This window comes from Sminthopsis crassicaudata, chromosome 4, assembly GCF_048593235.1.
Source record: "Sminthopsis crassicaudata isolate SCR6 chromosome 4, ASM4859323v1, whole genome shotgun sequence".
NCBI lineage: Eukaryota > Metazoa > Chordata > Mammalia > Dasyuromorphia > Dasyuridae > Sminthopsis > Sminthopsis crassicaudata.
This window is the reverse complement of record NC_133620.1, coordinates 314,003,075-314,012,061: the sequence shown is the minus strand read 5'-3', so window position 1 is coordinate 314,012,061 and position 8,987 is coordinate 314,003,075.

Sequence of the window (8,987 nt, the reverse complement as noted above, 5' to 3'; positions counted from 1 at the left end):
AGAGAGAGAGAGAGAGAGAGAGAGAGAGAGAGAGAGAGAGAGAGAGAGAGAGAGGGGAGAGGGAGGGAAGAAAGGGGGGAGGGAAAGGGAGGGAGGGGGGGAGGGAGAGGGGAGGGAGGGAAAAGGGAGGGGGAGAGGGAGAAAGGGAGGGAAGAAGGGAGGGAGGGAAAGAAGGGAGTGAGGGAGGGAAAGAGGGAAGGAAGAAGGAGAGAGGGAAGGAGGGAGGAAGAAGGGGAGAGAGGGAGGGAAGGAGAGAGAGGAGGGAGGGATGGTGTGTTCAAGGAGCCCACCAACAGTAAAAGAAATGGGACCTCACTCCTCCAGATTCAGAGGATATTTAAGACATTGATAGTCATGGATAGGAAGGACACTCTATGTTTGTGGAACTAGACAAGTTAGAAGAGCAGGAATAAGAATATTTAGAAATGTACAGGCTTTATCTTCTAGTTTTTCTTGAATACCATGACCAACACTAACTCATCATGGAACCATTTGGGTAAATTACTTCTCATCTCCAGGCTTCAATTTCCTTAGCTATAAAATTTTAGAATGTTGGAGTCTATAATTACTAAGGTGCCTTCCATTACTTAAATTTTTTGACTCTGAAATTCTGTATCCCATTCCATAGGTCAAATAAATCATCTTTTTTCTAAAAAGAATTAACATCAGTTTATAACATTTATTAATGTCTCACTGTCTGCAAGGTTTTGATAATTTACTATTCGTGTGGGCCTAGGTGAGTCACAAAGTCACGGAGTCTCAGTTTCTTCATCTATAAAATAGAAATAATATTTATTCTACCCTTCTTATGGTTCATAGGATTAGAGCTAGAAGTTACATCTTCATTTTACAGACTATGTAATCTAACTCTCTCATGTTATACAGGAGGAAAAATAAACATTACAGGTGAAGAGCATATTATTATAAAACATCCTGTACTCTGAAAAAGAGAAGATGCTTCAGGAATTTATTTGGTAGCTTGGTAATACAGTGGATAGAGCAGTGGACTTGGAGTCAGCAATTCCTGAATTCAAATCTGTCTTTATTAGCTGTCTGATCTTAGGCAAATCAACCAATCTGTCTGCCTTAGCTTCTTAATCTATAAAACAAAGACCACAGCACCTAACTCCCAGGGTTGTTGTGAGGATCTAATAATATTCTATTTGTAAAGAGCTTTGCAAACCTTAAAGTACTAAATAAATGCTAGCTATTATTTATCATCAGTCCAATTAGGATCAAGAACTTGAAATCTTCCTGAGATGACATTACTAACCTATCATTGCTGGACACATATGCTTTGGGTTAGTTCTTCAGAAATTGGCTGTGCAAAATGATACCTGCTTTTCCCACAGAGTCAGTCCTTGCAATCAGTGAAAGCATGTGTAAGGCCTATAAAACAGAAGTGGTGTATCCAGTCCCTTTCACTGGCCTTGCTAATACTACAGCCCCCCCCCCCCAATTTCTCAGCACCAGAAAATACCAAAACTTTACCAAAATGAAACCTGTGTTTATTTAGGCTGAACTGTCTTTGAGGCTGCAGCTCCATGGATAACCACTATGGCTATTTCTGCTCCCATGAACAGTGTGGGTCTAATGTGAATCTAAATCTGATGACCTTTTCTCAATTAGCATTCCTCTTGGCCTCTCTGCAGCATTTGACATATCGTTCATCCTGTCCCCTGGAAATTCTTTTCTTTTGGAGATTTCCTATCATTGTTCTTTTTCTGTTTCTCTAGTAACCTCAACACTTCCTATGGATTTAGCTCTCTTCCTAAGTGTCCCATACTACCTTCTCCCACTACTCTCACACATGAAAGCAAAACTCAGGGCTCTCAGGTCAAAGAAAAAAATACTGAAAGCAACCAAAAATAATTCAAGTACCAAGGAGCTTGAAACCAGGATCACACAAAATTTAGCAGCCACAAGTATACCAAGAGCAGGGGAACTTAAAATGACATTCCAGAAGGCAAAAGACATAGGCTTATAATAAAGAATAAATTACCCAGCAAAACTGAGTATAATTCTACAAGGATGCAATAAGACTAATATTTATTAGTATTTCCCTTACACAGTGTCCTCCCCCCATTCCTACCAACAACCATAGGGCCTCTCCTCTTTCCTTCCTTTGGCTGGGATTAACATCCCTAAAAAGAGATAAACCTGATTCATTCTGGCTTCCTCAATGCAGCTTCCCAGTCACCTAAAATATAAAAAGTGCTAGCCAAAGTGAAACAAGCAGAACCAGGAATACATTGTACACAATAACAGCAAGAATGTGCAATGACTCGGTTTTTTTCAGTGGTTCAGTGATCCAAAGCAATTCCAATAAACTTTGGACAGAAAATGCCATCTGCATCCAGAAAAAGCACTAAGGCCAGACAATTCTCCTTGCTTTAAGTATCCTCCCTGTAGAGGGTCACAGTAAATGGGGAAGCTTTGGGTGAGGTAGAAGACCCTAAGGGCTCTTGCCCTTCCTGAGAAGTCAGCAGGTGGTGACAACCTCTGTGGAGATTGAAGCAGAGTGATAACAGGTAGCAAACTACATAGCAAGCTGTTTATGTGGTCCTACATGCCCAGAATTGTTTTTGTTACATTATAAAAAGGGGAAAGCCCTTGAAATAAACAGACTCCATTTTCCCACCCTCCTCAGGAGTCCTGCCTCATCATTTCTTTATTAAGAGGGTATATTTAATCGTCCCGGGTTAGGGGCTCTAGAAAGCAGGATACAACTTCCAAAATTTTATTTTTTAAAATAAATCTTAGCATTAAAATAACTATATGGACATGTATACGTATATTGTATTTGGCTTACACTTTAACATATTTAATATGTATTGGTCCTCTGGGGAAGAGGGTGGAGAGAAGGAAGGGAAAAATTGGAACAAAAGGTTTTGCAATGGTCAATGGTGAAAAATTACCCATGCATGTATCTTGTAAATAAAAAGCAAAAATAAACAAATAAATAAATCTTAAGGTTAAACTGTCATCTAAGCCTCATTATTTCACTGTCCCTCAACACTCCCTCTCTTACCCCCCTTCCCACTTCCCCCAGCATACTTACTTAGGCATCTTCTCCAAAATCTAGGTGCTTTGGTGATTGGGTTTCACAATATCAAATGTCTTGGCTCATCCCCATTCCTAAAGATGCATCTAGTTTGATTATAGACAAGGATTATACATGGAAGTGACTACTCTTCCCTAAAGGTAGGGAAGCACAAGGATTTCTTTGACATTCAGCCCTGGAGGAGTCAGGAAATCTGCATTCAAATGCTAGCTCTTATACTTTCTAGTTGTGTGGTCCTAAGCAAATTACTTCCTCTATCCACGTTTTAATTTCCTCTTCTATAACAGGAAAGAGATAAGATTTCTAAAGTCCCTTTCAATTATAACATTTTTCTGACTCTTCTACCTAAGTTTAACAGTACTAGGAAGAGAGAATGTAGGAGACTGAAAAGGTAGAGGTAAGATCATGTGTGGGACAGGTCAGGTGCAAGACCCTCTTCCCAATTAACTAATAAGAGACATCTCTGGTACAAAGAGAAAGCATTTATTTAATCCCTGCAGGGAGAGGCCCAGACACACCTGGGAGCCATCTCAACTCCGCCATGTGCTCTTGGAACCTGGCCAGCTTCCAGCTTGTCCAGAGTTTAAAAGCAAAAGACTGGAGCCTTCTCATTGGAAAGACTAAAAGGATGTAACCCTCCTTGACAAATGGACATCAATGTTGGCTACCTCCCACAGGTCATCTGTCACTTCCTGCAAGTATTTCAGGGTTCAAAGTTCATCCCACTAGAGATCAAATGACCTCCCAAGATCCCAGCTCTGGGAACAGGGATCATGTGACTCAATACTGAGAAATACTTCACCCAATCAGTCGCATTCAGTCCCCCCTCTTTTTCATCAGTCTGAAGATTTCTCACCCCAATATATACAACCCACCTCAAGCAGTTCAGACTCCTACTCATTTGGGACAAAGGGACAAAGGTCTCATCTCTGGAGCTGCTTCAGGCTGACAAGGGGCATATAGCTGACTCTGCCCAGTGGGGTCTGGACTGAAAAGGAGAGATGAGTGAGTTGTAGGCAGTGGCAGAGGCGTCTGATACTGAATGTCAGAGTCAGGTCTCAGGTGATTTCAGGTTGACCAAGTGGTTGGAATTTCATGGCTCAATGTCTGGAAGAAGCAACTCTCACAAGTATATTAAAATGCAAGGTCTAAATATGAGTAAAAAAGAAAGAATAAACAAAGGTAGAGTTAATATTAAGGTTCCTGGTTACCCATCCAGAAGAAGGTTGGGGGTGGGGGGGGAATGAGGCTATCAAAAAATGCCTCCCATCCTAACAGCTTTCCTAGGACAGATACCAAAGAATGTTTTTCCCAAATTCTTGCTTTTGTTTCCTCAAAGGAGTAGGTGCACTGGGTAAAACATGTACCTTTCAGTGAATGTGATCTCTCCCACAAAACAAAACAAAACAAGACAAAAATGCTAGAGCCTTGCAAGGGAAGGTTTTTACCCAATTAATACAGGTATTAACAAAACAAAGCACTGTGAAGTCCCTGCAAGGGGCACATGTGCAGGCCTTTTTCAGAATTTACTTGCCTGGGAGCTATGAGAGAATGTGGAGTCGGGGAATTAAAGTTGCCATGGTCAGGGGCAAATAATCAGCAACATGGGCAGCTGATCTGTAAGCCTGTTTCCTTTCACCTGGAGTGAATTCCCCTTCATTTAAGAAACAGAAACTTCTCTAAGTCTATGGCTAGTTGGCAGTAATCATTTTCTCTGTGTACTTAATGGAGCATTGTTTGGGTGTCAAAAATTCTCTTTCCATATAGCCTCCCCATGATCATGCAGAACATGAAAAACACATTTGAAGTCAGTATAGATCTTTGATAAATAAGTTGGGGTCTAGGATTAGGGTTCCAGAGACCCCAAGGACCTAGCCCCGCCTTCCATCAACATACAGTGTAAAAAACTCTAGGCAAATTAGTTTAACTTTTAGATTAAAAAATCTTGAGCCTAATCAGGACACGATAAGATTGTCTGCTTTCTCTCAATGAACAAAAAGGAAAATGGGAGTGGCCCCAAATATTTGGACAAAGTAAGCCTTTAGATAAAGAAACTCTAGCTAACTGTCTTAATTTTTTTTAACCATTCCACCTTAAGCCAGACTCAGGAATAATCAGGTGGGTTCTCCTTCAAAAGAACACCCCTGGGAAATTAAATCAGAAGGATCCTACCTTCCGCAGAGACCAAGATCATACTTCTAATCCGTTCTCAAATATTAACTTCCACCTGTGACAGCTTCCTCTCCGTAGCTTGTGGCATATTCCTTTCAGATGGTGGAGAGCTGGTTTGATGACTCCAGACAATCATACCTGAATTTGAAACTCCAAATAAATATCAGCTGCAATCCCAAAAGATTTTATCTCCTACAGCAATTATCATTAATCAAAGCTTCAGATGAATCCAGAGATCAAATGACTTCCATAAGGTCCCAGCTCTGGGAATAAGGATCATGTGACTCAATGCTGAGAAATACTTTATCCAATCAGTCCCATTCAATCAGGAATGCAGTCTTGGCTTTAGAAAGGCCTATGGTACCAATTTGGCAAAAGTTGCCATTTTGCAACTTCTCCTCCCTACCCTCATACAGGTCTCCATTTTTGAATTTACAGATAAGGTGCTACTGACATCAGACTGTGGTGGGATCCAGCTTTTTTGCTCTGGGTACAAATAAAAAACTTGTACTGGACAGATCATTTATTTGAAGGAAATAAATAAATCAGTTTGGAATTCTTCCATTTCCTGTCCACTCTTCTATTTCCCTCATCATTCTAGCCAGTGTATACGACAGTGAAATTCCTTATTACATTATAGAGATTTATATCTTCCCACTGTTTATTCCTGTTAAGTGTATTATTTTGCTAATATACTGTTTGTATGTGCGTCTCCCACAATTTAAATCTCCTCCATAATTTACATTGCAGTTCCCACAATTAACATACATTTCTCAGAAATACTTGCTAAATATTATATGGAACTGATCACCCAGAAGTTTTTGTATGGGGTACATAACTCATTCATGAAAATAAGACTGATCAGTATCCTATCCATCTCCAAAAATATTTTGGTTTGTTTTATATGCTCCTTGTGCGCACACACATAAATACAACTAGCTGTGATTAGATGTAATGGGGATAGGAGTCTTTGCCTTTGAAGCAAGGTCACTAGGTATGACTTCTGTCTTTGTTCCTATTTCTGGTGCTTCCTTAAGACTTCTCCAGCCTAAGAGAAATTTATAAGGCCTGGCACTAGTTCCCATGTTGGACTGGGCAACAGAAGAAAAGTTGAAAGTGATATAACCTGTCTTTGGGGGGAAAAGGTGGACTTGGGTTAGAGAAACTGGGAGGGGCCCCACCCTCCAGTTCATAGGGAAAACTCTCATAGTGATCTCCACTTACAATTCAATTAGAGATCTTGGCCTGGGGAATAATTATCACTTAATTGAATTGAAAATTATTCCCTCAAACTCATCTGGAGAGCCTCCCTAGCCTTGAGCCACAAAAACCCAATATAATCAAAGGCTGAACCCCAAACCTTTGCTAATTCCTAATCTGGAAAGCCCTTTGAGGAAGTTATTTCTCAGTGTAATAAACCCATTTTCACCACAAACTTCACCTATCCTAATTCACAAAAAAATCCTGCTACATCCAGGGGATCTCTCAACCCTTATTTCTCCAACCCCACAAAAGGAATGTAAATATTTTCTCTTGCCTCAAAAAAATTCAAGGGGTGGGAGTAGGGAGAAACTGTTGACCATGTGCCCAAAACATGAAAATGAAATTCCGTTGCCTTACTCTGGCTAAGAGAGACAGGTCAATAAGATGAATCAGCAGGTCTTCAAAAAAGTTTTCACATTTTTCTGAGTGCTTCTTTGTATGCTATAAGGGTAGGGCTGGAAGCCTGATTTGATTCTATTTTTTAAGGTTATTTTTGTATTTTTATTTATCTTGTTAAATATTTTCCAATTATATATTTTTATTAAAGTTTTTTATTTACAAAGCATATGCATGGGTAATTTTCCAACATTGATTTTTGCATAACCTTTTGTTCCAAATTTTCCCCTCTTCCCTCCCAACTCTATAGCAGTAATACAAAACATGTTAAATATGTTGAAGTACTTGTTAGATCCAATATATGTATACAGTTATCTTGTTGCACAAGAAAGATCAAATCAAGAAGGAAGAAAAAGAAAAACTGGGTGTGGATGGCTCCCTTCATCATTGCACAAGTGGAACTGGTTTGAATTATCTCAATGTTGAAGAGAGTCATGTCCATCAGAATTGAACGTTGTATAGTCTTGTTGTTGCTGTGTATAATGATCTCCTGTGGAAGCCTTATTTTAAAAGAAAAAAAAACCCAAAAACATGTAGGCTATAGTACTATGGAAGCAATAGCAATAGCAGCAACAATGGAAGCAGCAGAGAATAAGAGTCTTCAAACCTCACAATAGAAAGACCAAAAAGAATACCAAGTAGCCTGGGAAGACTAGAAACAGAAGCTGAACAATGTAGTCAACCACAGAAAAATTAGTACAACCACAAACAATAAAATCAAGGATCAGAGGGCAGAGAAATTAGGAATATCTCATCTTGATAAGAACAAACAAACCTGGATCTTGCCCCTCATTGGTACTATCATATAGACCATTCAGGTCCAAAGGAGGGCGGTGTCAAATTCCTAGCAACCAGAAATTATTTTTCTGTATATTGAGCAGATATAAGAGGGTATGGGTGACACTCATTAGGCAGGCTGCTTGACTTCCTAGCCAGCCCAAGTTTGTTTCTCAACTGGATGGAGATAAGCTGAAGCAACCCTATGGGTTCCTGAGAAATGAGGAACTCATCTATGGGAAAATTTTCTTAACTATCTATTGCTAAGTTATGGGACTTTGCTGAGAGGGCCACCAAGGCCACCTCAACCTCTGAGTTTTCTGCTACATTGTAGAAATGCCTTTGTTGAGCAAGGAGATATGATTTATGATCACAGGAACGAGTAAGTCGAGGATCACAGCTAGTAGCTACAGAAGCGGCATTGCTTTAACAGGGACTCTTGTCTGTGAGTGAGCTACTAAATCACTGGATTGGCTCTCCTCCCATTGGCAGATATCATACAAATGCAAGCCCACAAGCTGCTTTTCTGAATGGTGATTGGGGATTGCCTATTGTTCACATGCTGATCACCCTTGCAAAAATGTATATCAACAAGGCTGTATGGCATAATAAACTGGAGTTCTCCCACCTTACTCAGCTCATATGCTTTGTACAATGTCCAGACTAGCTCCCTGGAGAGCCTCAGGATAAATCAAAGGCCTTGGTCTTTAGGGGGAGGAGAGGAGGCAGGCAAGCGGCCACACAGCTTGCCAAAGATATATCCTGGATTCTGGAGTCCTGATTCTCCAGCCTCTCTCCTCCTCCTCCTGCAGCCCAAGGAGACTGACCTTTCTCCCTCAGCCCTCCAATCCTTACCTACAATTACCTCACTACCACTCATTCAGCAAGAGCCAATCATGAGGAGAGCCATCATCTAAATATATGCTTATGGAGTCATTGTCTTACTTGGACTAGGTAATTAGCCTTCAATGCTCTCTTGTCTGAATCAATGAGCACTTTTTCAGAGTTTCAGCCCTCTAAAGCTTTGAACTCTTAAAGGAAGGTGGCAACAATCTATAAGATTGGATAATTATTTTTATCATGTCTTAAAAGACCTAATAAACTTGTCCTAATAAATAAAAATCTAAATAGATTAGTACTTGTGATGAGGTGCAAATATTGAGTTCAGTGGTAGCTTTGATGAGGTAGGAGAATTAGGATGGGAAATCCCCTCTGGTTGGAGGCACAGGTTCCTTGCAAAAGCATTCACAAAACCGAAATCTGGCAAAAAGGGATTTATTTGACACTGAGAAGCCAGCAAATGTTAACACTGAGA